The sequence below is a fragment of the Pongo abelii genome, chromosome 5, assembly GCF_028885655.2.
Source record: "Pongo abelii isolate AG06213 chromosome 5, NHGRI_mPonAbe1-v2.0_pri, whole genome shotgun sequence".
In the NCBI taxonomy this organism is placed as follows: Eukaryota; Metazoa; Chordata; class Mammalia; order Primates; family Hominidae; genus Pongo; species Pongo abelii.
This window is the reverse complement of record NC_071990.2, coordinates 13,867,903-13,894,360: the sequence shown is the minus strand read 5'-3', so window position 1 is coordinate 13,894,360 and position 26,458 is coordinate 13,867,903. Positions and strand designations below refer to the sequence as shown.

Sequence of the window (26,458 nt, the reverse complement as noted above, 5' to 3'; positions counted from 1 at the left end):
TGTACTAGTGTTATCTTTCACAGTAAAAAAAGAAAGGAAAGGAAATAGAAAAGGAAAAAGGAAAGAAAGGGAATCTATGACTGTTTTGGCTATTTTTATAGATACAGATTTTTCTACATTCAAAATGTATATTTTTCTGCCAATGCATATTTTGGATCAACTTACTTTTTTCATATGATCTGTACGTAAGTCCATTAATTTTTTTCACAAAATTGAAATGTCACGTATCTATCACCTTAATATTCACGCATTACTATAAATCAATACTGCTGGTAAGAATATAAATTAGTACAACCACTATGGAAAACAGTGTGAACATTTCTCAAAAAACTAAAAATAGAAATACCTTACAACCCAGCAATTCCTCTACTGGGTATCTATCCAAAGGAAAAGAAATCAATATATCAAAGGGATACATGCACCCCCATTTTTATTGCAGACTATCCACAATAGCAAAGATATGGAATCAAGCTATGTGCCCATCAACAGAGGAATGGATAAAAAAATGTAAACTACTATTTGGCAATAAAAAAGAATGAAATCCTGTCATTTGTAGCAACATGAATGGAACCAGAAGTGATTATGTTAAGTGCAATAAGCCAGGCACAGAAAGACAAATACCTCATGTTCTCACTCATATGTGAGCTAAAAAACTTTATCTCAGGATGAGGTGGGAGAGGGAGAAAGAAGAGAGGTTGGTTAATGGGTACAAACATACAATTAGATAGAAGAAATAAGTTCTAATATTTGATAGCATACTAGGGTGACTATACTTAGCAACAATAATGTGTATATTTCAAAGTAACCAGAAGGCTTGAAATACCAACATATAAAAATAATAAACAGTTAAGGTGATGAATACCCCAATTACCCTGACTTGACCATTATACATTCTTTGTATGTTACACTCACATGTACCCCATAAATTATTATATATTAACAGAAGAGGGAAAATGGACAAATCTCAAGGATGGACATATCTGTAGCATGCCTTGATGAGAACAAGGGCTAAAGTATGTCTCACCAGACACTGAGGAAAGAATCTGGTATGCTAAAATTGCCTTAAAAATAAATACAAAGTTTTCTTTTCCTAGAAAAATACATACATTTTCAAATATATGAAGCTGGTATTCCTAACTAACCAATTAACAGTCTTTCATCCTTTTATAAGTCATCTGGGGATAAGACTATACAAATAAATAATTACCTACTATTATTCTCATAAATTAGCTTGAGCTCCTGGACTATTGGGCAAATGATTGTTTTCACAGCCCTAAATAATAAACCACTTATTATTAGACTCAAATCCATCTTACTCTGCTACTTAATTCCCTTGATGGTGAAGATGCAAACTTGGCTTATATTTTAAAGCAAAGTCCCTCCAGTGGACACCTGTTGTTTTTGTCTACCTAGGATCTTTTTTTCTCCTTTAGATCACATTGCTCCCTTCCCAACTGCCCCCACTTCTTTGGGGTAGTGTTTCCTACTCACTAAAATTACAAAATGGTGGGTGGGCTGTGCTAATCACAGTACCTCCCTTCTCTCCAAATGTGTGGACTTGGGACCAGGCCTGGCTGATCACATACTCCACTACTCCCCTACTCACAAGGATTAGTGTAATCGGCATGTGACCCAAACTGGACTTCTCAAAGCTCCTGACTGCAACTCTTTTTATTTGAAGCTAGGGACAAGACAGGACAGGACAGGGACCAAGGGAAGGGACACAGAACCAGAAAAAGATGTATCAAAGAACTGCCATGGCAGCAAGAGGGAGAAGAAGAAGAATAAAGCCAAAAATATTAAGACAGTAAAGGAAAACAAGAGGCAGAGGTGAAAAAAAAAAAAAAACAGAGACAAGCCTGATGAGACCTGAACTGAGTTTCTGAAGTCAATAATGTATGAAGGTTTCTGTGAGCCAATAAATTCCTTTTTTTGCTTATGCTAGTTTTCTGAATGGATTTATGTTACTTACAACCCAAAGTGCCCTAATACAGTTACCATGCTGTACTTGACGTTGAGAATTTATTGTGTTTTTAGATCTAGGTTCCTACTTAGTATTACAGAAATTTATATAAATAAATAATTCAACAAAACTCAGAGGCAATAGGCATTCTCTAAGATTTCATTTGCACACGTGTGCACACATGCATGCACATGTACACATAAACACACATTTACATATATAAATACACAAAGGTCATCAGACATATTGTTGCTTATTTATTAGTGGCCTTTGTGTGTCTGCATTCTTTTTTATTTGGTTCTTTTCTCCCCCACCAGTATCAGCCTGAATACCACCCCAAATAAAATCTTAGAGAAACTTTGCATCTGTACTTAAAATTAAATTGGTCTCTAGACTTTTTTGTGCTGTTAGGTTTTGGTATTAAAGGTATGCTTATTTTATAAGTGAAACAGGAGCTATTCATCTTCTGGAACAGTTTAAATACTGATAAAATTATGTATTCTTTAAAAGTTACATAGAACTCAGCTGTAATTTCATATGATTCCATTGTCATTTGCAATAGTAGATCTTTAATCATTTTTCCATCTCTTTTAGGGTTACTGTCCTATTCAAATGTTCCATTTCTTCCTAAGTTAAATTTAGACATTTATATTTGACAAATAAAAAAATCCATTTCTTCTGGTTTTTCAAATTCATTGCCGTAGAGTTCTGCAAATTCTGTTATCGTCTTCGCATCACCTCTGCCCGATTGTTTCTTTTCTCACTTATAGTCTTCTAAATTGTTTTACTCCTTATTAATTACCTAATCAAACTATTTTACTGTGCTTTTCAAAGACCAGCTAATATATGTATTTATCCTTTCTGTTACTTTTAATTTCATTAATTTCAGCTTTTATCTTTATTATTCCCTCTTTCTAATTTATTTTTGTTATGATTTGTTTTTTCCCAATTCATACTAAGAGTACACTTTGTCTTTATGCTTAAATACTGAAAATAGCTAAAGACTATAGTATTTCCACTGGCTACAGCTTTCACTCTATCCCACAGCTTGTGGAATAGATTGTGTACCTTTTATTGATTTCTAGATGGCTTGTGATTTGACCTTTGATTTCTCCTTTGATATAAAGGTAATATAGGGCCAGGCACGGTGGCTCACACCTGTAATTCCAACACTTCAGGAGGCTGAGGGTAGAGAATCACTTGAGCCTTAGGAGTTTGAGACTAGCCAGGGCAATATTAGACTCCATCTCTATTTTAAAAAAAAATTAATAAATTTTAAAAAGGTTATATAGAGTTTTCTTATAGATGGGAATTGAACAATGAGAACACATGGACACAGGAAGGGGAACATCACACTCTGGGGACTGTTGTGGGGTGGGGGAAGAGGTGAGGGATAGCATTAGGAGATATACCTAATGCTAAACGACGAGTTAATGGGTGCAGCACACCAGCATGGCGAATGTATACATATGTAACTAACCTGCACATTGTGCACATGTACCCTAAAACTTAGAGTATAATAATAATAAAAAAAAATTTCTAAATAAAATTTATTTTTTATTGCCTTATGTGATTTCTAATAGTAAGGGATTATGATCAGAGAACAAAATCTATAAAAAAATCTTTTCCTTTTAATTTATTATGGTGCTCTTTGTGGTCAAGTATATTTTTCTAAGTAGTCTAGAAAGAAATATTCTGTATGATTCTAGAATATCTATTAAACCTAACTTTTTAATGTATTCAATTTCTGAATCATCAAGGTATGTGCAAGGTTATCACAGGTCAAAACAAGTGAGAGAGGTTTATTTAAGTGTCTCACTACAACTATATTTGCATTTCTAACGGTTATGTTTTACAGAGTTAGTGGCTATGTTAGCTTACATATACAGCTTTATTTTCTTCATAAACTCTGCCCCTTTTTGTCATTATATAATGTCTTTCCTTATCCTATTTATGCCTTTAACTTAAATATCAACCTTTATACCTTATCTAAAGCTTATATTGCTTGTTCTATTGACTCTGCATTTGCCTGGGATGTATGTGCATCCTTTCAATTTCATCTTCAATTACTTTATCTCGAATGTTTCTTATAAGTAGCTGCCAGAGACATGGTACACAGCCTGTAATCCCAGCACCGTGGGAGGTGAAGATAGGTGGATCACTTGAGCCCAAGAGTTGGAGACCAGCATAGGAAACAAAGCAAAGCTCTGTCTCTACAAAAACATACAAAAATTAGCCAGGCGTGGTGGTGCACGCCTGTGGTCCCAGCTACTCAGAAGGCTGAGATGGGAGGCTCACTTGAGCCCAGGAGGTCGAGGCTGCAGTAAGCTATGATTGCACCACTGCACTCCAGCCTGGGCGAGAGAGAGCATGTTTGAAAACACACACACACACACACAAAACAGCATACTACTGGGTTTTACTTTTTTTTGGTGGGGGGGTGGGTGAGTGGGGACAGGTTCCTGATCTGTCACCCAGGCTGGAGTGCAGTGGCACGATCTCAGCTCACTGCAACCTCCACCCGCCAGGGTCAAGCAATCTTCCCGCCTCAGCCTCCCAAGTAGCTGAGTTTACAGGTGTGCACCAGCACATTTAGCTAATTTTTGTATTTTTAGTAAACATGGCGTTTTGCCATGTTGCCTAGGCTGGTCTCAAACTCCTGTACTCAAGTGATCCACCTACCTTGGCCTCCCAAAGTGCTGGGATTACAGGTGTGAGCCACCATGCCTGACCTGGATTTTGGTTTTTAACTCAGTCTGACAATTTTCCCATTAAAACATTTAATGAATTCTAAAAATTTGTGAATTTTCCAAGTTCATTCACATTTAATGTAAAGGCTGTTATATATTAACTCATTCTTTCCTTCTCACTTGATTTATTTGATTCAATTCCAAATATTTCCCTCCTGTCATCTTCCTTTATCTCAAGGTCTGTGTTTCTGGTTAACTTTTTGTTCAGTTACTTTTTGTTTTGTATTATTGAGTATTTTTGTCAGAAAATACATTCTGAATTCTTACATAGTAATAAATTTCCTCCTGACAGGGAAATGTATGGGATTTTCCGGCTGCTGTCTTTTTTCTCTCTGAAACCAACCCAATAGTCCTATAGACTATTCTTTTGTATAAACATAGATTTCCCTTTCTTGTCTTAAAGCTTAAAACTTATATTTGTTTTATCTGAGCTCCGTCCTCAGGAGAGGACTTTGAGGCCTCTCAAAAAAAAAGTATCAAAGAACTGAAACTCACCAGTCACCACACCAGATGAGGGGCCCCTCATTGATCATGATTGCTTCCTTGCCCCTCTCTAGTTCCTGTTTTCTTACACATTGTTACATTTCTTCCCTGCTATATAAGCCCCTGGTTTTAGTCTGTCAGAGAGATGGATTTGAGAAGGATCTCCCATCTCCTCAGCCGCAGCACCCAATTAAAGCCTTCTTCCTTGGCAATACTCATCGTCTCGTGATTGGCTTTCTGTGCGGTGAGCAAGTAGGGGCCTAGACCAAACCATTAGTATTTTGGTAACATCTCCATGGCCTGCAGAAATTACTATTTCTAGTTTTCTGTGTCACAGATGAGAAATCTGCTGCTGGTCTGATACTTCTTCATGGTAAGTAATTTGCTCTGTCTAGAAGCTTCTAAGATTTTGCCTCTTATTCTTAATATATAGTTCAAGAACTTTTCCAATAAATCCAGAGTGTCTTTTTTCATAAATTTTGCCTGGAACTTAAAAGCCATTTGAATTTACAGACTCAAGTCCTGATTTTTAAGCTCAAAAAATTTGTTTCTTATATTTACTTAATTATTGCCTTTCCTCCATCTGTTCCTTTTTCTCTTTCTGGCTTTCCTGTTACTCACATGTTATATTTCTTGGATCTATTTTCTTTTGTGGTTTCCATTCCTTTATATTTTTGTTCTGTACTTTCAGATTCTTCTAGGTGACCAACTAGGCTACCAATTCAAGCCCCAAGAATGATCATTATCACCTTCAGTTCATTTACTAAAATGTTTGATGGGGAAATCATGCATTTCATCTCTAGAAAGTCTTCTTGTGCTGCATCTGCATCTCCTTATGTGCTCTTTCTATTTTTTGTCAGGTTGTCATCTGTCTCTGGCTGCCGCTCCATCACACTCAGTGTGAGTTCTGTCTGTTCTCATAGACTGCCTTCCCTTTGGCTGCAGTGCCAATATTTTTCTTTGTTATATCACTGGGGTTCAGGTCTGATTGTTGAAGGACCCATGGAACTGAAGTTCTATGAGCAGGGGGAAACACAATGGTCTCTTCTCCTGTGATCTAGCAGTGTGACAGCAGGTGGGCTGCCAGGACACTTCCAAGGCCTGCTGCTCCAAAGGATGCCCCCAACTACTGATTTTTCTCCTTGGTCTCTTGTGGAACACACACACTATGGGGTGAGGGTGAGTTTCAGTTTTCCTCCCAGGAGTCCCCATCCTCTGTAGGTCAAGCTCATCACAGTATCCAGTGCATCCTGATCTTCTGGTGGGACTCATCCAATGGATGCCAGCCCTCAGTACCAGCCAAGCCTAGGAAGGAATCCTCCATCTGCTCCCCACTCCCCACCCTCAGCTTTCACAAAGCTTGGGGTTTCACTTGCACTCAGGGGTCTGCTGGCTCCAGGAGTAGTTGGGATCAGGAAAGACGGATAGAGAAGAATTGAGAGAGCAAGATAGCAAGCCACTTTAGCTTGCTATCTTTCAAGAATCCTTGCCAACTATAATTCCTGGAGTTTTCCCCAAATATTTATCTAGATGGAAAAATGGAAATTTGTGATAAAAGTTTAATTTGGGGAGAACACTGGCAACACTAATCATGTTCAGTGACTATTACATAAAGATATGTACCAAACTGATACTCATCCCTAAGTTAACTGTTTTTGAAATTCACTTTTTAGAATACTCCTTTTTGCATATTATTTTGCTTTACTTTCTCTATAGCAAACTGTCTCATTCTAGGAATCCATAAACTGGACACTCAAGAGTATGAGAATCATTTTCCTTTGCCTTTGGCTATCTTTCCTAAGTAATGCCTTTCAAGTTCTACCTTTTAATTCAAAGAGCTATATACTAGTTAGATAATAATTCTTTTTTTTTTTTTACATTTTAAAAACATCCGTGTTTTTTTTAACTGAGATTGTCTTGAGTCTTTGCTGTTTGGATCTTGAACTGTTTTCAGGTCTTCCCCATTTTTTCATGATATTACCCTTCAATTTCAAATTTTTAAATTTATTAGTAGACCATCTCCCCTAAATACTCTGCCCTAGCCCCTATCATGTGTGGCAACTTGTTTGCAAATATGGCTGCAATAATTCTCCACAGACCTGTACAAACACTTTCTACAATGTGACCTTCTTTTCATCTGATCAACAAGTAGAGGAATCTGTTTTTCCCCACCCCTTAAATCTTGGCCTTGTGACTTGCTTTGACCGACATTAAGAGTGTGAAGCAAATTTGTGACCTCAGGGTGTCTTGAAGCTTCTGCTCTTGCTCTCTTGGAATTCTGAGACCACCATCAAAGAAGCCCAGGCTAGCCTCTCTGAAGATGAGAAACCACAGAGAGAAAGACAAAAGCCAGCACCAACTCTAGTCATGTGAGACCATTAGAGACCATCCAGCCTCAACTAACCACAAGGGACAACACCCGTTTGAATGAGTGGCACCATGAAAGAACAGCTGAAGAATGTGCCCCACTGAGCCCAGTAGAAAATGCTGAGCCACAGACTCATGAACCAATAAAATGGCTGTTGTTTCCAGCCACTAGTTTTAAGGTGCTTTTGTAACAATAGATAAGCAAAATAGCATGCTATTTCTTTCCAAATTAATCCAAAGCCAATCTCTGCCCAAAGAAATTATTTCCCTCATTTATCAATGAGTATCATGCCTACCTAGAAGACTCTTTTATGAAATTTGAAGCTGTCCAATCCATACATCTTGCAAGTTTTGTCAGTCAAAATACAGTTTCTATGTATTCTTCCATGCATAAACTTTAATAATTTGTATCATGATAACTTCTATTAATTCAAGTCTTTCTAAAAAGCTCAAAAATTTTAGAAACACTGCATAAGCTCTACTACATTAAGGGGAAATTGTAATTCCCACTTAATAGGTATATGAACATCCATTGAAGTATCTTTCCGAAGATTACATAAGAAGTCAGGACAAAAAAAGTCAAAATAAGTAGAGCTCAAAAAAACAAAACAAAAAACAGAGCTGTCACTGTGATCCTATTATCTGTCTATCCAGGGCTCTATACTCTGTATTACTCCACTGTCCATATGAATTAATTGTATAGGCCTTAGGGTAAGTTGAGTTTCTTCAAAATATTTCATATACAGTTTCATGTAGCCTGAATCATTCTTATGGAATCCATCAACCATTTTAATGTGGCATCAACAGGAGAGATTATATTTTTCCCCTTATGAAAAGACAACTGTCAAATTTCAACTCTCATTTCCAAAATACTCCTCCCATCCTGGAAAATAAATGTTGTAAACACTGCTCTCTAGATGATGAGACAATATATTTTAAATGGCTCTGTAACAAGAAAACTAATACAAGTTAAGGTATTGTCATTTTCATTAACTATGGTTTCTGTTTTTAGAAATGGTGCTAAATACCTGCTTCTATGTTCAATTTATTTTTGTGCAAAATGGAGAATCACTCTTCAAACACTTTCACTTCTTGATCATCAGTTTTTTGATGTTTTAAATTCTTTGACTAATAACTCTATCTTCAGAAACATATGAGAGATTCTGGCACTTGTAGCATCATTTTTCTTTGTGACTATGAAGGCAGAACATTGGTTTTTACGCTCAGCTATTGATAAAGTACACATGCTTGCCATCTCTCTGACACCCAATTTCTCATTCACAAAACCCGATGTTCCTAACCTCATTATTTATGGAGCTTCAGTCTCAAATTGAGCTTAAACCACACATGTGGCATCTACCTCCAAGAAAGTCCAGTTTTTCCACCCAGAGATTCAGAAGCTGGATTCTAGTTAGAGCTTAAAAGACTCTCATTACTGTTAATAATTACTAACAATAATATGTTGGTCTCAGTCCCAATTATCAGTTATCCTTAGTGAGCATTAATGATAGTTGAACTTTGTAGAGATGATGGTCTCAGAATTAAGGGTTTTACTATGCCTTTCATTAAAAACAATCCTTCTCACTATAATAAAAGGCTCTAACTCAAAAATCCTAAAAAGAATAGGCTCAACAAATGCCAAGCACTCATTCTTGAAGGACCATCAGCTGACTCTAGAAGAATTTAACCCACAATACCCATAACCCCTAATGGTTGTTTGGCAGCATAAGGAGTAATTCCAGAAAGCTTCCCTCAACAATTAAAACTCTTACCTCCCCCCTCCTCCAAGAACAAGCAATTTAATTTGATGGAGAGTCATAATCTATTTATTAGGATACAGCCAAGTTAATAACCTAGCAATCTAAGTTATTAATTTTGGAAGAGAGGCCACTATTTTTATATACAGAGTTGTGATTTATGCTGTGCTGCTTGCCAGCAGTTTTAAACCAATAAATGTTCAGGAATAAGACAGAAAAAAAAACAGGTACTCCACACCCTATATTTAGGTATCCACATTTGCCTTCTTCTTCAAGACTCTGGAAGTGCAGCCAGGAGTATGACCATCCCTTGCAGGCAGTCTACAATGGAAGCACATAGCATCTGGAGTCAGGAGACCGAACTTTGGGACCTGGCTCTGACACTGTGATCTTGGACTAAAAGATAACACCTGCCTCACAAAGTGGTTGTGAGGATTCAATGAAATCATTTAGGTGTAAATACTTTACATACATAAGCACTATATGGATGCGACTAGAAATTTAGAAATAATGGATCCATTGACATGGTACTTCAGCATTCTAAATTGGTAGTAGACAGAATATGCATTGAACACAGTATCAGAAGGTATACAGGTTTTCTGTCTATAGATAGAGCAGATAGTAAGTACAGCAAGTAAAGCACAATTTACCAATGTTGTAATAACTTCCGCTACCTGATGAGCTGAAAGGAAAATGTCATTATTTCTCTTTTGTTTATATTATCTATATGGAACACCAACAAATAATATATAAAGCTCATAAGTTTAGATTTTTGCTTAGTACCTTACTCTTTATTTGGAAGACGCAAAGAAAGATATAATTTAAGATCATGATTAATAAGAATATGGCCTGAAAATTACATTATTAAGAATGACTGAATCTTCTTCCATTAGACTAATTTCTTTCCTATTAATTTCTTCCTTCATAACTTCCCTTGGCCAGAGTTTAATAAAACTCTCTAACCTTATCAAGAAAAACTAAAATGTCTAAAGAAATTAGCATAGGTTATATGTACCATTTCTACAATTTCAAACTTAAGTAGATTATTTTGATGCCTATTTCACTAAATGTAACTAATACTGTACATCACATGCATGTGCATGCACACACACACACACACTCTTTCTCTCTCTCTCTCCATCAAAAAAGTACATAATACTCCCAAAGCCATGGCTGAAAATCACCAACTGTCCTTCATCAATAAATTTGTGATTGACAGAAAAGTCATCTTCAACAGCTATAGAATTCACTTAAAAGAGTAACAGTTGGGTTTGGTTTTTTGTTTGTTTGTTTGTTTTTTGTAAAGACGGGGTCTTGGTATATTGCCCAGACTGGTCTCAAATTCCTGGCCTCAAGTGATCCTCCTGCCTTGGCCTCCCAACGTGCTGGGATTACAGGCATGAGCCACTGCACCTCGCCAAGTTAGGTTTTAATTCTTGATGGACTCATGATGTAACCCTCTTTTGATATATTATCACTTTCATTTAATAATTCAGCAAGTATTTACTTAGTATCTATTAAGTGTCATACCATGTGCAAGATGCTGGGGATGCAAAGACAATCAAGACAAGGTTCCTGAAAGCAGAGGCTGATTGTAAAGGCAAATGGATCCTTTTCTGTCTTCACCTTGTCTCACCTGTCCTTCACCTTCTTCCCAGTGACTATACCCTTACTCTTGAAACTATCTATTCTCACAGGTTCCATGACATCACAGTCTTCCAGTGTTCCTCCTAGTTCACTGATCACTGATCACCATTCTCAATCTTTTCTGCCAGCTCCTCTTCTATCAAATCTCTGGATGTTACAACTCCCTAGCCCTTGCTTGCACTCTTTCCCTTGGATTGTTCCATCTCCTCCAGTAGCTTTGAATACCATGACATGATGACTGCCCCCCAGTTTGTGTCTGCAGCCTATCCCTTCCCTCTGAGTTCCAGAGGGCTCACAGTACCTCCACTTGTATTAACACAAACATTTCAAATTTAACAGGTCTGAGACAAATTTCAACCCTCACCTCTCACTACTACCAACTTGTTTCCTGCAGTTTTCCCCATTTTAATAAATGGCACCACCATTCTCTCAGTTTTTCAAAAACTAGGAGTCACCTTTGATTCTACATTATACCTCACTCCTCATGTCCAATCCATTGGCAAGTCAGTCAATTCAACCAAAGTATGTTTCCAATCTTCCAATTTCATTCCATCTTCATCATCAACATCCTAATCCAGGCTTTGACCTTGTGCATTGCAGAACCTTCTAATTTATCTTCATGCTTCTAATCTTGCCCCACTATAAATTATTTTCATTGCAATAACCAAAGTAAGCTTCTAAAAATGTAAATGGGATTATATCTACCATCTGTTTATTACACTTAAATCATTTTTCATTACATAGAGATTAAAATCCAAACTCTACACAGCAAGGTACTGTATGATCTGGCCTCTGCCTTCCCTCCAACCCTGTCTTGAACATATTGTTTTCCTGCCGCCCTGGCCTTTGTTAAGTTCCATGAACAGTCCAAAGTCTTTCATGTTTTAGGCTGTTTGCTCAATGTGAAATGTCATACTAATCTCATTCCTTCTTAGAGATCTTGCCTTAGTCTGTTTTGTGTTGCTATAAAGGAATACCTTGACACTGGGTAAATTATAAAGAAAAGAGGTTTATTTGATTCAGAATTCTGGCTGGCTGGCAAGTTCAGGACTGGACATCTGCATCTGATGAGGATCTCAGGCTGCTTCTATCCACGGGAAGAAATGAAAGGGAGCCAATATCTGCAGAGATCACACGGCAAGATAGGAAGCAAGAGACAGGGGAGGTGCCAGGCTCTTTTTAACAATGAGCTCTCAAGGGAACTAACAGAGTAAGAATTCATTCACCCCTAAAAAAGAGCATTAATCTATTCATGAGAGATCTGGTCAAATTTCAACATGAGGTCTAGAAGTAACAAATATCCAAAACCAAAGCAGATCTCAATATAAAGTCCTCAAGGAGGTCCTCCCCAATTACTCGTTTTCAAATCCCTTACCCCTTATTTTCTATTATGGCACTCTGTTTACTTCCTTCAACGAACTTCAAGAAACCCAATTTAACTAATTTGTTTGTTCTAAATTTCTACTACTAAAATGTAAATTATAAGAATATAAGAACCACTAATATGTTGCTTACATTCTAGCACAAGCACCTATCATAAGCTAGCACAGAGTAGATACTCAATAAATACCTGCCATATAAATATATTGAAATGTCTCCAAGACTCCTCCCACCTCTTCCTATCCATGAATGGTATACCACACCCTTCTGAGTGTGGTGAAGTCAGCACTTTGTCTTAATAAATATTCTTGAATGCTACACATTTTATAATGTAGATTTTCAGATTATAGATTTTATTATTGTTGTTGTTGTTGTTGTTGTTGTTATTATTATTTTGAGATGGAGTCTTGCTCTGTTGCCAGGCTGGAGTGCAGTGGTGCAATCTCGGCTCACTGCAACCTCCGTCTTCCAGGTTCAGGCAATTCTCCTGCCTCAGCCTCCCGAGTAGCTAGGACTACAGGCGCACACCACCACGCCTGGCTAACTTTTGTATTTTTAATAGAGACAGGGTTTCACCATGTTGGCCAGGATGGTCTCTATCTCTTGACCTCGTGATCCGCCTGCCTCGGCCTCCCAACAGATTATAAATTTAACACTCTAAAATGTCCATAAAAATATCAAATCAGGTGAACTTCCCAAGAAATCTATAAACATTAAAAAATACATAAAAGACTTATAGCATCTAGGAAGCTCTCAATACGTGTTGAAAAAATAAAAGAATTCCATTCTTTGTCTTCATCATTTAAAATCTCCAATTGATAAATATTTGTCCACAATCAGCTTCGGGTTTAGGCTCACCAAAAGTATCTATTAATACAATTCAGAGAATAAAATTCTCATAGGATTGTTTCTCTGTAAATGTCCACATATCAACCTGAAGAAGTATACTTTGTCCTTAAGGCTTTTAAATTTTCCACAAATGTTTCTTTACATACTAAGCAAAATAGTTGTCACTACAATATTTCAGTATTCACAATGTTCTAAAAATGATAAATACAGTTAAAGCTACAAAGGTATTATTTTTATAAAAGGTGGGTAGATCTCCTGAATTTAGGAGTTTGAAATCAGCCTAACCAACGTGGTAAAACCCCATCTCTACCAAAAATACAAAAAATTACCTGGGTGTGGTGGCACACACCTGTGGTCCCAGCTACTCAGGAGACTGGGGTGGGAGGACTGCTTGAGCTTGGAAGGCAGAGGTTGCAGTGAGCTCAGATTGCGCCACTGCACTCCAACCTGGGTGACAGAGTGAAACCCCATCTCAAAAAAAATAAAAAATAAAATAAAATTGCCTGGGCACAGTGGCTCATACCTGTAATCCCAGCACTTTGGGAGGCCAAGGCAGGCGGATCACTTGAAGTCAGGAGTTCAAGACCAACCTGGCCAACATGGCAAAACCCTGTATCTACTAAAAATACAAAAATTAGCTGGGCGTGTTGGCACATGTCCGTAATTCCAGCTACTCGGGAGGCTGAGGCAGGAGAATCGCTTCGACCTGGGAGGTGGAGGTTGCAGTGAGCCAAGATCGCGCCACTGTACTCCAGCCTGGGTGACAGAGTGAGACTCTGTCTTAAAAAGAGTAAAATAAATAAAATCATTTTTCCAGTAATGAGAGCCTTTGCAAAATAAAGCCTTTTTTTTAAAAAAATATTATCCTAAAATAAAAACAAAGTCACAAACTGAAACGTTTTGCTCACTTTCCATAATTCTAAAGAATACACCATCTCTTCTCCAGCATTAATAAAAATGGCTACAACATCTCATGAGATGAATCAGATTTCTGTTCACCAAGGTCCAACCGTACTTGGACTCAGCAAAAATGTCACCAATCCAATTAATGAAATGCCTCAATTAATAATGGGCAAAAAGGTTTTAAAAGGAAATAAAAAAACTTTCTATATTCTACCACATTTAATATTTGCCTTAATCCAAGCTTGACAAGAAGAAAAAGAACTATAGATTAAATTTTATTGAATTTATTTGCCCTCAGTGGCTTTTCTCAATAGGCCTTTTAGAATCAATCTTAATGAATGTGTCACTTTGCAACACAGCTACATAATGTGGCATTATTGATTGACATATATTCAACTGTGAAGATTAGGATAAAGTAAAAGCCTGCAGTGTTTTTTAAATGAGACAAAATGATACTTACATAAAAAGAAGATTGCTAGGAAAGATAGTTTTATACTTACTGTATATTAAGTAATTTTGTCGTGTGACAGACATTCTAAATACTCTATCCCAAAAGGCACCTATGCAAGATGGAGTCACTCTAGTTTGAACACCTCTGACAGATTCCTTGGTGTGGAAACTGTGTGGCATTTCGTTCCATTCAGTCACACAGTGGACAGGTGAGTTACTAGTGAAGATGTAGAACAAAGGGATTAGTACTGCCGTGGGTGTGTGTGTATGGTGGGGGGCGGGGGGTGGTGCTTGTTACTGACTATAGAGCAGGAAGAAAGTAGAGCATGGCTTCCTTTCATATCAGCCCGGGAAATGATGAATTTGGGGAAGCTTTTAAATTATAAATAAAGTCTTCCTATATTTGTGGTTGAGAGAAAAAGAGCTCAGCCGTTGGTATCCTTGAAGACGGTCATAATTAGTCTGGAAAACCTCCATGGAAAGAAGTGAAACTTAGGACACTTTCGTAGTGAGGCAAGATACATTAAGCAGAGAAAGAACATTATAGAGTAGTCTAACGCAAAGGACAGGCCGGGAGCATTGGCTCATGCAGGTAATCCCAGCACTCTGGGAGGCCAAGACGGGTGGATCACCTGAGGTCAGGAGTTTGAGACCAACCTGGCCAACACGGTGAAACCCCATCTCTGCTGAAAATACAAAAATTAGCTGGGCGTGGTGGCATGCATCTGTAATCCCAGCTACTAGGGAGGCTGAGGCAGGAGAATCAATTGAACCTGGGAGGTGGAGGTTGCAGTGAGCGTAGATCACACCATTGCACTCCAGCGTGGATGATGGGAGCAAGACTCCATCTCAAAAAAACAAAAAAGGAAAAAAAAAAAAAGAAAAGCAAAGAACAGTCAGTCAGGATATATCAGGCCAAAGCAGAGAGAGCATGCAGCAGAAGCTAAAAACAGACAGCTGCTCACTATTACAATAGCCAATAGCCAAGATTTGGAATCAAGTGGCCATCAACAGATGAATGGATTTAAAAATGTGGTAGGTATAGACAATGAAATACTATTCAGCCCTAAGCAAGAATGAAATCTTGTCATCTGCAGCAATACGAATAAGTCTGAAGGACATTATGTGAAGTGAAATAAGCCAGGCACAGAAAGAGAAGTACTGCACGTTCTCACTCATACGTGGGAGCTAATAAAAAGTTTCAGCCCATGGAAATTTTAAATATTATGTAAAACTGTTGGAAAGAATCAAATTTCTGAATTTGAAAACCATATATTTTCATACCTAATAAAGGTATGAAAATGGGGAGGGCATAGAGATACGGTCTTGTTATGTTGCCCAGGCTGGTCTTGAACTCCTGGCCTCAAGAAATCCTCCCACCTCAACCTCCCAAAGTGCTGCGATTACAGGTGTGAGCCACACTGTACCTGGCCTAATAAAACTTTTAAAAAATGGTACCATGGTGGATCATAAAGCTGCAGACAGAGATCACTCATACAATTTACAATAACAGTACAACTGAGACATGGAAGCATTCTGCCATGGAGCACACAATGCATCAAGGGCCCCGTGGTTGCAGTGCAACTGTTAACCAACACCAGCCATGGGGCTCCTCCTGTGTACCCACAGGGCCTAAGTCCAGAAAGACTGAAACACCAAGTATGTTAAAAAGCCATTATTTCATGGTGATACTTAAAACACAAAATGAACTCCTTTGGAAGATGTGAGGAAAATAACCCACTCTGAAACCAAATAACCAAGGGAAAGACACAAGAATTTATTCTGCCTTTTCTTTATATGCAGCTTCCTTTCTGTTATGCCTTTAAAGTAACCAAATAATTGATGAGGTAAAATTCTTCTTTACAGAAGCATTTCAACCAATAATGATGGAATTGTATTATTGTGTAATCCTTAGTACAATAATCAATCTAGATCAAGAGTTGGCAGATAACTCCCAGTAGGTCCAAATCTAATCTGGTAAATGAAGTTTTATGGGCACGTAGTTGTACCCATGCATGCACGTCCTGTCCAACGCTGCATTCCTACTACAATGACAGAGACCATATTGGCCCTCAAAGCCAAAACTATTTACTATCCGGCTCTTTACATAAAAAGTTTACTGACCCCTAACCTACACAATAATTACCAACGGCTGCCAAAATCACAAAGCAAAAAACAGATAAGGAGGCGGATGACACACGGGTCAGGCTTACAACACCTGTGCTCACTGATGGGCCTTCACACAACAAAGGGAGGGACAAGGCAGCAGTTGCCTCCTGATGCCATGCAGCAGGAAGCATAGAGCCCCTCCACCTTCACAGGCCTTCTTGCCAAAAATCTGAAAATATGATCAAACCTCAGGTTCTCATTACCTGTTCACAGGAAATACAGGGGACAGAAAAATGAATTAAAGTACATGGGGATGTAGTTAGTTAAAATTCTGACTGTGGGAAATTCTACAGGACAAAGGATCCAGTTTCTCCAATCAGCAAATTGCAAGGAAAAAAAGAAGGGTGAACCCACAGACCAAGGATGCCCAATCTTTCAGTTTCCTGTGCCACACTGTAAGGGAGAATTGCCTTGAGCAACACATAAAATACACTAACACTAATGATACCCAAAGAGCTAAAAAAAATTCTAATTTAACTTAAATTTAAATTTAAATTTAAAAATCTCATAATGTTTTCAGAAAGCTTATGAATTTTTGCTGAACCACATTCAAAGCTGTCCTGGCAGCACGTGGCCTGCAGGCCACAGGTTAGACAAGCTTGCTATAGACTAAAAGAAGCCTAAGAGATTTATTAGCTAAATACATGAGTAGTCCTTGTTTGGATTCTAATTCTAACCAACCAATGGAGAAGGGGAGAATTTACAAGAAAATAAAGGAAATTTGAATACCAATATTTCATGACAGTAAGGAATTACTCTGCAATTGTTTTCTGGTGTGATAATGACATTGTGGTTATATTATTTAAAGGCAAGTCTCTTCAATGTTTCGAAGATACATACTGAGGTTTCACAGATGAAATAATATGACATCTGGGCTTTGTTTCAAAATAATCCAATGGGGAGGGGGGCAGATAAATGAAGCAAGATTGGCCATATGTTGATCACTGTTGAGGCTGAGTGATAAGTAAAAAGGGATTCATTATACCATTTTCTCTACTTTTGAATATGTTTAAACTTTTTCCATAATAAAAAGATAAAAATAAAATCATTAGCAAAGCTTTCTCTACTTTCCAACATCTGTGCTCATGGATGCTTTGTTTCTCCACCTGCCCATCCACCACGTATATTCATTCATTAACCAAATACCTACTGAATGTTTAGTACAGCATAAGCCCTGGGCCAGGTGCTGGCGACGGCCTCACCTTCAAGAAATATACAGTCTAGAGGGGGAGCCCATAAGGAACTCAGCCATTACCACACTTGATAGTCAACGTCGCATGAGCAGGACCCACAGAGTGCTAAGGAATGCAGAGAAGGGGCATCTATGCCTTCCCATGTTCCTCATTCCCACTCCTTAATATTCTTTAACAGTATGGCTAATCTCTCCTGATTGTCTACTTTGCTCTTCTAAGGAGAAATTTCCTTTCTCTAAGTGGCCCTGACTTATGCCACCTTATAAGCCAGAGGCCTCACACTGCCTATTCCATGATTCGTGAATATAAAACACTGGACTCTTCCTCCACTCGGTTCCCTGCATGCCTTTGACTTCTGTGATAACTACCCTGACAGCCCCAAAATCCCATCCTCACCCAGTGCTCTCCTACTTACCTCCTGCTCTATAGCCAGTAACAAGTGCCACCACCCCTCTGCCCCCTGCCATACACACACACCCAGGGCAGTACCAATCCCTTTGTTCTACATCTTCACTAGTAACTCACCTGTCCACTGTGTCACTGGATGGAATGAAATGCCACACAGTTTCCACACCAAGGAATCTGTCAGAGGTGTTCAAACTAGAGTGACTCCATCTTGCCTAGGGGCTGGGTAAAATGAGGCTGAGACCTACCGGCTGCATTCCTAGGAGGCTAGGCATTCTTAGTCACAGGATATTAACAGTTAAGGGAAGAAGTTAATAATGTTTATTGAACAGACCCAGCACTTAACAAACCCAGGAAATAACAGACCCAGGAAACGTCCTGATGTCCTGTCTTATGAACAAAAGCATTCTTAGTTTAAGTTTTGCAGTGAGACTCCGTCTCAAAAGGAAAAAAGAGTAAGTTTTGCTTTAAAAATAATATTCTTATGAAAGTAGTTACACAAAGATTAACAATCCTTTGTCACAAGCTGTTGTAGTAGAGCACATCTCCCCATGACTTTTTGCTTTGTTATCTTATATATAAACAAGCACTGTACCTAACTAAGACAGATGTGTTCCTCCTCTCGCTTTTGGGAATGCCCTGGTCTCTCTGTGGAGCAGTCACCTTTTTATTCCCTTACTTTCTTAATGAACTTGCTTTCACTTTATTCTGTGGACTTGCCTCAAATTGTTTCCTGTGCAAGACCTGAGAACTCTCTTTTGGGGTCTGGACTGGGACCCCTTTCCAGTAACATATTCTGTGATAAGCCGTGAAGGGATGATACTGGAGAGACCCCCACTTAACCAAAGGAAAATCGTCTGCACAGCACCAACTGGCCGACTTTGGATAAATGGTAGGATACATTTCATCCCAGGTAAAGGACAAAGTTGGGTTAAAGGCCCAACTCAGAAGGGTTAGCGTCCCTCCTGAGACGTAAGGGGTTAGAGGGTCCTCTCAGTAAGGCTTCTTTTGGTCAAAAATGGATTTGACACTATGGGATGTTGACCGCTTTTCTCTTTGGATTAATCTGCCTTGAACTCTTTGCTGACAGCTGTGGGTGACAGGATTAGGCACATATAGGATCGTGGCACAATGGGGAGCTTTCTCTCCTGCAAAGGGGGAAATGTGAGAGCTGATGGCCTGCTGGAGAAGATCTCTTCACAACTGACAAGCAGCTGCCTAGACTTTTGATTCAGTGTTGCTGCACTGGGTGGGTCTTTCCCTGGCCTCCCTGAGCTCCTCGCCTCCCAGCCCCACCACAGACAATGCTTTTCGCCCTTCCCTTTCCTCTCTCTCTCTCCTTTCTCTTTACTATCTTTTCTGTCTTGCAGGGCAACTGTCTGCTTTTCCATCTTGCCCAGAGACCACATGTTGAAACTCCTGGTTAGAGGTTATCCCACCCCACTTTAAGTGGATCAAAGATGACAGGCAGGGGCCAAAAGGGGCAAGTTTGAGCCTTGCCAAGTTGATGCTGGGTGATGAGTGGGGTGACTAGTATCTATGTTTGTCATGTGTATTTTGCTCTGGACAAAATGGAAAATGTTCATTTGTTTCCCCCACATAGCCTGTTGAGTGGCATCTTGCGAAACTGAGAGGCTTTGCCTATCGTTCCATGAGATGGAAAAAAATGATTTTCTTTTGTAATGTGGCTTGGACCCCACAGCTATGGGGCAACAAGCAAGACTATCAAAGCCACTCAGAGAAAGGTAACCCAGAAACCTGGCATGCTGGCAAAAAGGTAAGAATTTCCTACCAGTCAGGCTTCTGGCCTGTCTGTGAAAACTGGTTAAATGAATGGTCAAAATCACTTGCATTATGAGAGCTTTTAGCCTTGGTGTGTAATAACTAGGTAGGACACATACTTTTAGGGATAGCTAATGGCAGCTATGAGGGAGGAATACTCTGCTCTTGGCACACTGGGATCAGAGAAGCATGTTCTTGACCACCTGGAAGGCATGGAAATGTCCCCACCCCAACTGAGAGATAAGACTCCCATAGGGGATGGGCTAATTCTCTCTTTTTGGGGATCAAGGGTCCAGTATAAAAATGGGACTCTTAATTTTGGAGGATCTGTTTTGCCTTCCAACCATGCCTGCTTATTAGGCCCTAGAAACTGCATGCTTTCCTGACCCTGTTCCTTGAAGGGCTTCTGCCTGAAGCCAGTAATCCAATTAAGAAACTTAAAACTGGCAAATAAAAAATATTATAACTATTAGATCTTCTTCCATCTGTGTATTTATATGTGTTGTGTGTGTGATGTTTACATATGAAAGAGCTCTGGTTAACTGACTTAAAGAAAAATAAGTGGCTGGGTACAATGGCTCACACCTGTAATCTCAGCACTTTGGAAGGCTGAGGTGGGCAGATCACCCGAGGCCAGGTGTTCAAGACCAGCCTGGCCAACATGGCGACACCTCGTCTCTACTAAATATACAAAAGTTAGCCAGGTGTGGTGGCACACGCCTGTAGTTCCAGCTACTCAGGAGGCTGAGGCAGGAGAATCACTTGAACCCAAGAACCAGAGACTGCAGTGAGCTGAGATTGCACCACTGCACTCCAGCCTGGGTGACAGAACAAGACTCTATCTCAAAAAAAATAAAGGGGGGCTGCAGGTGTGGTGGCTCATGCCTGTAATCTCAGCACTTCGGGAAGCCAAGGCAGGCAGATCACCTGAGGTCAGGAGTTCAAGACCAGCCTGGCCAACATGATAAAACCCCATCTCTACTAAAAATACAAAAATTAGCCATGTGTGGTGTGTGCCTGTAATCCCAGGTACTCAGGAGGTTGAGGCACGAGAATTGTTGAACCCAGGAGGTGGAGGTTGCAGTGAGCCAAGATTGTGTCATCACACTCCAACCTGGGAGACAGAGCGGGACTCTGTCAAAAAAAAAAAAAGAAGTACCTATTTTGTCAGAAAAATAAAAACTTTAATGTCACTTAGTTCACATGACTTTTAGACAAATTAGTCTAAATTAGGCAAGCTGAATACTGTCCTTGGTAAATGTGTTAAGGTATTAAACTGCTTCTATGACATTTTTAATAATTATTTGACTTGTCTGCTTTACAGCGAATTCCAGGTAAGGCCTTGAGACGTATGGAATTAGCCTGGTCCCCTGACTAGGCTGGGAAGAGTCAGACTTTACAGCTCTGTCCTTGTCTTGGGCTCTACAATCTGATACAAGGTTAAAATTGCTCACTCACCAGGTTTTTCACCAAAAATAAAAGTTGCTACGAGTTAACATTGTAACATATGTAATTGAGACTATTGGAGCAAGGTATGTAAGAAAAGTAGAATGTATTTTTTGTAAAAGCTTATAAAAAGACATGGGAATGTGAGGAGTTTCTTGCCTAGTTCAGAGGGCTGAATAATTATTTTAAGTTAGATAGAATAAAGCTAAAAATTTGAGCAAATGGTGGAAAGTTTGTGAAACATTAATCTTGTAAAAGAAATTCTATGTGTGAACAAACTGACTAAAATTAAAAGGGTATCGTTTAGTTTTTCCATAAACTGAATATTGGAAAAACGCACAACAGGGTTTTCTTAGAGCACTGATCTACTCTTTAGCAAAATTTTTTTTAAGTTTTAAAACTTCTATAAATTTAATGTTGGCACTGTATGTTTACCTATTCGTTGGTACAATTTACATCAAGTTTTATACTTACCCTTTTTGCAAAGATACCATGTACACAAAGATACATATTCAATAACTGAGAAACAAGTGAAACTTCTGATCTATACTTTCAGGTTTGTTCGATCATGATACTTCTGATATGGATCATCGTCATACCAGTTTTTCGCCTCTTCCAGAAGGACATCATCATTTTATCTAAGAGTATACTCTGGGGTTTACTGCAGACACAGATTCCCTCAATCGCTTTTTTCTTGCAAGTGTCCTTTTTCCGTAATTTTTTCTTATAACCAGACTTTCTCTTCAACCAAAGGCCAGAATGAAGTCAAAGAAACCTATAGATGACAGCTTTCACAGTCTTTCTCTTGCCTTTTTGTGTACAAATGAATGTTAGAGATCTGACTGGCAGCTTCAGGACACTTGGAAGCAAGGGGGCCACTCTATTAAAGATTACTGCAGGATGCCACATGTCAGGTTTCTGACAGATGTGGTAAGTCTGGGAGCAGAGGAAACAACTGGTGTCTGAATATGACTAAAACGTCCAGTGGACAATGCAGAAATAAGAGAGGCATTCTTGACACAGTTTTGGTAGGCTGAAGATGCCAAAATATTCAGGGGCTATAAGATTCCTGAAGCTGCTCTCACTGCACTGGCAAAGGCAGAGACAGCCATCTTGCCACCAACAAAAAATTTAAAGGGTTATAAAAGATTTATGAGAATCTTACTTTACCGTCAAACTGATTAGGAGTGAGTAGGTTTTGTCCATATGATTTTATTAAAAATTGGATTTGACATTAATAGTACATTAATGCAAAAGTGAAATTTGGCTGTTTTGAACAAGATTTTCATGTAATATTAAAAGATAAAAGATTTTTGTTTGCCTTTTGAATAAACTGAAGAAAAAAAAAGAAAGGAGAGAAAAGAGACATTATTTGGAAAGCTAACTCTTCCCTCTATCAATGGGTAAAGGTTTTTGCCTTTTTTAAATCTTTCAGTTATCATTTTGGCTAAATAAATGACTTACGGTGACCTGAGATTCTATTTTATAACATAAAGCGTTTTACACCTTTGCTATTTAACAAACTTTCCCAAATCAAACTAGGACTTAATTAGGACCTAAAGACTTAGTAAGTCTTTCCTGACTTGATAATCCTTTTAGATATTAGGTCCCCTGAAGTCCAATAATGGCATATTTGACTTATTTGACATACTAAAATCATATAGGAAGTACTGTCAAATACAAAATGGCATCTGACATTTTTTGGGTTATTTATATGTGTTATTGGTATGTGTTCCCAAATTATGCAAAACTACTATAATTCTGGTATAACTTAGTATATGTTATCATTAATAGTTATAATTGTTATCTTAAATTATTGTGTGCCACAAGGGGCCAAATTTCCTTATCAATTGTGTCTCTGACTATAGCTGCCCTAAGACTTTTTGTCATCCACAAGCAATTGTCTTGTTTTGATTCTCTTCAAAAGGCAGTTTATAATCAGCTATAGGACTCTGACAAGTACTCTTATAAAGCAGGACTTTCACAGCTTTGAAATGTATTCATTCCATTAAAAGAAGAAAAACTTCCAAGACTCTTGGAAAACTAATGTATTCACAAATATTGAGAAAAACAGGAATTGCATAGATAACTAATAAAAGACCAAAATAATCTATTCATGACTTTTTGCCTTTGTTTTGTTTTTCAGAGTCAAGAAAACTTTTATTTTGAGCTATTTGCAGCTTTCAACAATTGAGTATAATATACTACTGTAAACAAAATTTAGAGCACATTTCTTTCTCTCTACCTGATTTCTCCCAAATTTGGAAACTATTTATGAGTATTTTTAACTTATGGTGATATAGCTATTTACACAAGTCCAGTAAGAATTTTTCCTTTGCGACAAGACACAATTGGAGACACTGGTTATTTTACCAAGGTTTTGAATGGAATGACTGACATGCTTTCAAATGTAAACAGACTGCTTTAAGGAATCAAAATTCATTTATAGAGCCAATTAAAGCCCCTAAGAAAACTGACCTCATATCTTGAGCCTTGTACAGAGCTCCTGACCTGTGGTAAGTAAAGAATGTCACTTTCTGACAGGCCCAGGAGCCCCAAATATCTTGGGATATCCAGAGGAGAGAAACTTATCCAACTCATATTGGTAGACACACATAAATCCATGACTGGTCTCAAGGCTTTAAAAAGTCTAATCTAAGATTAGATTATAGAACACAGTTCCATCAAAGCCAAAAGAGACTATATGGCAAATAATTATTCTTGCTTCACTTTATACAAATAACCAGGCCACATACAATAAGACTAAAATTTATTTTGCCAACAAATCAGTCCACATACAATAAGACTAAAATTTATTTTGCCAACAAATCAGTCCTACCATGGTTTGTTTTAATAAAAATAGGGACTGGAGAGAGAAAAATTATGTTTCACAAACTATGGTATACCTGTTACTAGACTCTAGTCTCATCCATTGTTTTTGAGTTTTTTCTGCAATTTAGACTGACCCTGCTTATTCCTGTGAACCAACCAGTGATCTCTGGCTGCTGCTCAAAAGAAACAAGAGGCATGATTAATATAAAAATCTGAATCGCTATTCTAATTCTGGACACATAATGAAATCAGCTAGCAACCCCATATCAGCTTGGTTCCCACAATTGCCCAGTTCATAGAAAGCTGTCTTATTTAGTTTATTTGAGACAATTTTACTGATTTCGCTTTACAGTTGTAGAATATATTGCTGTTGTACTCTGTATATAATTCAGGATAAGCTTACTCAATGTTTTCTTAACTACTTACCAATCTTCCAGGTATCATCTTTCATCAGGACTCAGAGTTTTGAATGACCTTCACCATACTAACACTTTATGACTAAACTCCTCCCAACTCTAAATACAAGAGACCCTAAATATTGTTAGGCAGGAATATCATTGCCCCTGTTCAGCCTGAAAAAGCTACAGAAGACAAATTTCTATCCCTCTGCAACCTTCAGGATTAAGGGTCCCCTTATAAATGGGAGGGGGGAAATGTGTCAGAGGCATTCAAACCAGAGTGACTCCATCTTGAATTAGGGCTGGGTAAAATGAGGCTGAGACCTACTGTGCTGCATTCCCAGGAGGCTAGACATTTTTAGTCATAGGATATTTACAGTTAAGGGAAGAAGTTAATAATGTTTACTGAACAGACCCAGGACTTAACAAACCCAGGAAATAACAGACCCAGGAAATGTCCTGATGTCCTGATATCTTATGAACAAAAGCATTCTTAGTTTAAGAATAAGTTTTGCAGTCAGGTACGGTGGCTCATGCCTGTAATCCCAACACTTTGGGAGGCCAAGGTGGGTGGATCAGCTGAGGTCAGGAGTTTGAGACCAGCCTGGCCAACATGGTAAAACCCCGTTTCTACTAAAAATACAAAAATTACCCAGGCATAATGCACATGCCTGTAATTCCAGCTGCTCAGGAGGCTGAGGCAGGAGAATTGCTTCAACCCAGGAGGCAGAGGTTGCAGTGAGCTGAGATCGTGCCACTGTACTCTAGCCTGGGCAACAGAGCAGGACTCTATCTCAAAATAATAATAATGATAATAATAATAATAATAATAATAATAATAATAATAATAATAATGTTTTGCTTTAAAGATAATACAGATTCTTTCCAAAGTAGTTACACAAAGATTAACAATCCTTTGTCACAAACCCTTGTAGTAAAGCACATCTCCCCATGACTTTTTCCTTTGTTATATATAAATAAAGCATTGTACCTAAGGCAGACGTGTTTCTCCTCTTGTTTTTGGGAATGCCCGTCTCTCTATGGAATAGCCACCCTTTTATACCCTTACGTCCTTAATGTACTTGTTTTCACTTTACTCTGTGGACTCACCTCGAATTCTTTATTGCACAAGATCCAAGAATCCTCTCTTGAGGTCTGGTTTGGGACCCCTTTCTGGTAACAGATCCACTGGTATAATCACAATGAATGGGATGCCAAAAAGGCAGAGGAAAACTGTTAAAATGAAATTAAGGCACAGCAGTAATGGAATATAACAAGAGAATAAACATTTTACTGTTTAACACTAAAAACAGCATAAACTAATACGTCTTAACATAAGTAAGAGAAAAGGTCTATGTCAATCTTTGAAATTGTTAAAACATTGTAGTGACAAAAATTTTTTTAAGGTTCATTTGTTTATCCATGTTGGTTGTTTTGTTGTTGTTGTCATGTTGCTGTTACTATATTTTTGCCTAACCTATAGCATCACACTAAACACTTCAGACAGAAGTGTTTAAAACAGAAAGCTCTGCAAAATCATCTAAATGGGCTCTGAGGGGCATTGCTGAAGTACCATCATCTCCTCATAAGGGCAATGCCAACGTTTAAGGTTATTTGCTAAAAGAATGCCCTGGCAACGAAGTGGCAGTTTCACATTTGATACATACATTTTGTGATGACAACA

The 26,458-nt window shown here is 38.4% G+C and overlaps 1 protein-coding gene and 1 pseudogene across 5 annotated transcripts in view; both read right to left on the bottom strand.

Moving 5' to 3' along the window:
* RNF182 (ring finger protein 182) overlaps positions 1-26,458 on the bottom strand; it is a 56,195-nt gene that overhangs the window by 9,019 nt on the left and 20,718 nt on the right. For 3 of the 5 annotated variants that reach the window (XM_054557221.2, XM_054557220.2, XM_054557223.2), the window contains exon 2: positions 25,885-26,007. The exons of the other annotated variants lie outside the window; for them this stretch is intronic. The gene's annotated coding sequence lies outside the window, so the exon portion shown is untranslated. The remainder of the gene's footprint in view (positions 1-25,884; positions 26,008-26,458) is intronic. 5 annotated transcript variants of the gene reach the window in all.
* On the bottom strand, positions 14,730-25,556 carry LOC129059884 (large ribosomal subunit protein bL35m-like; annotated as a pseudogene).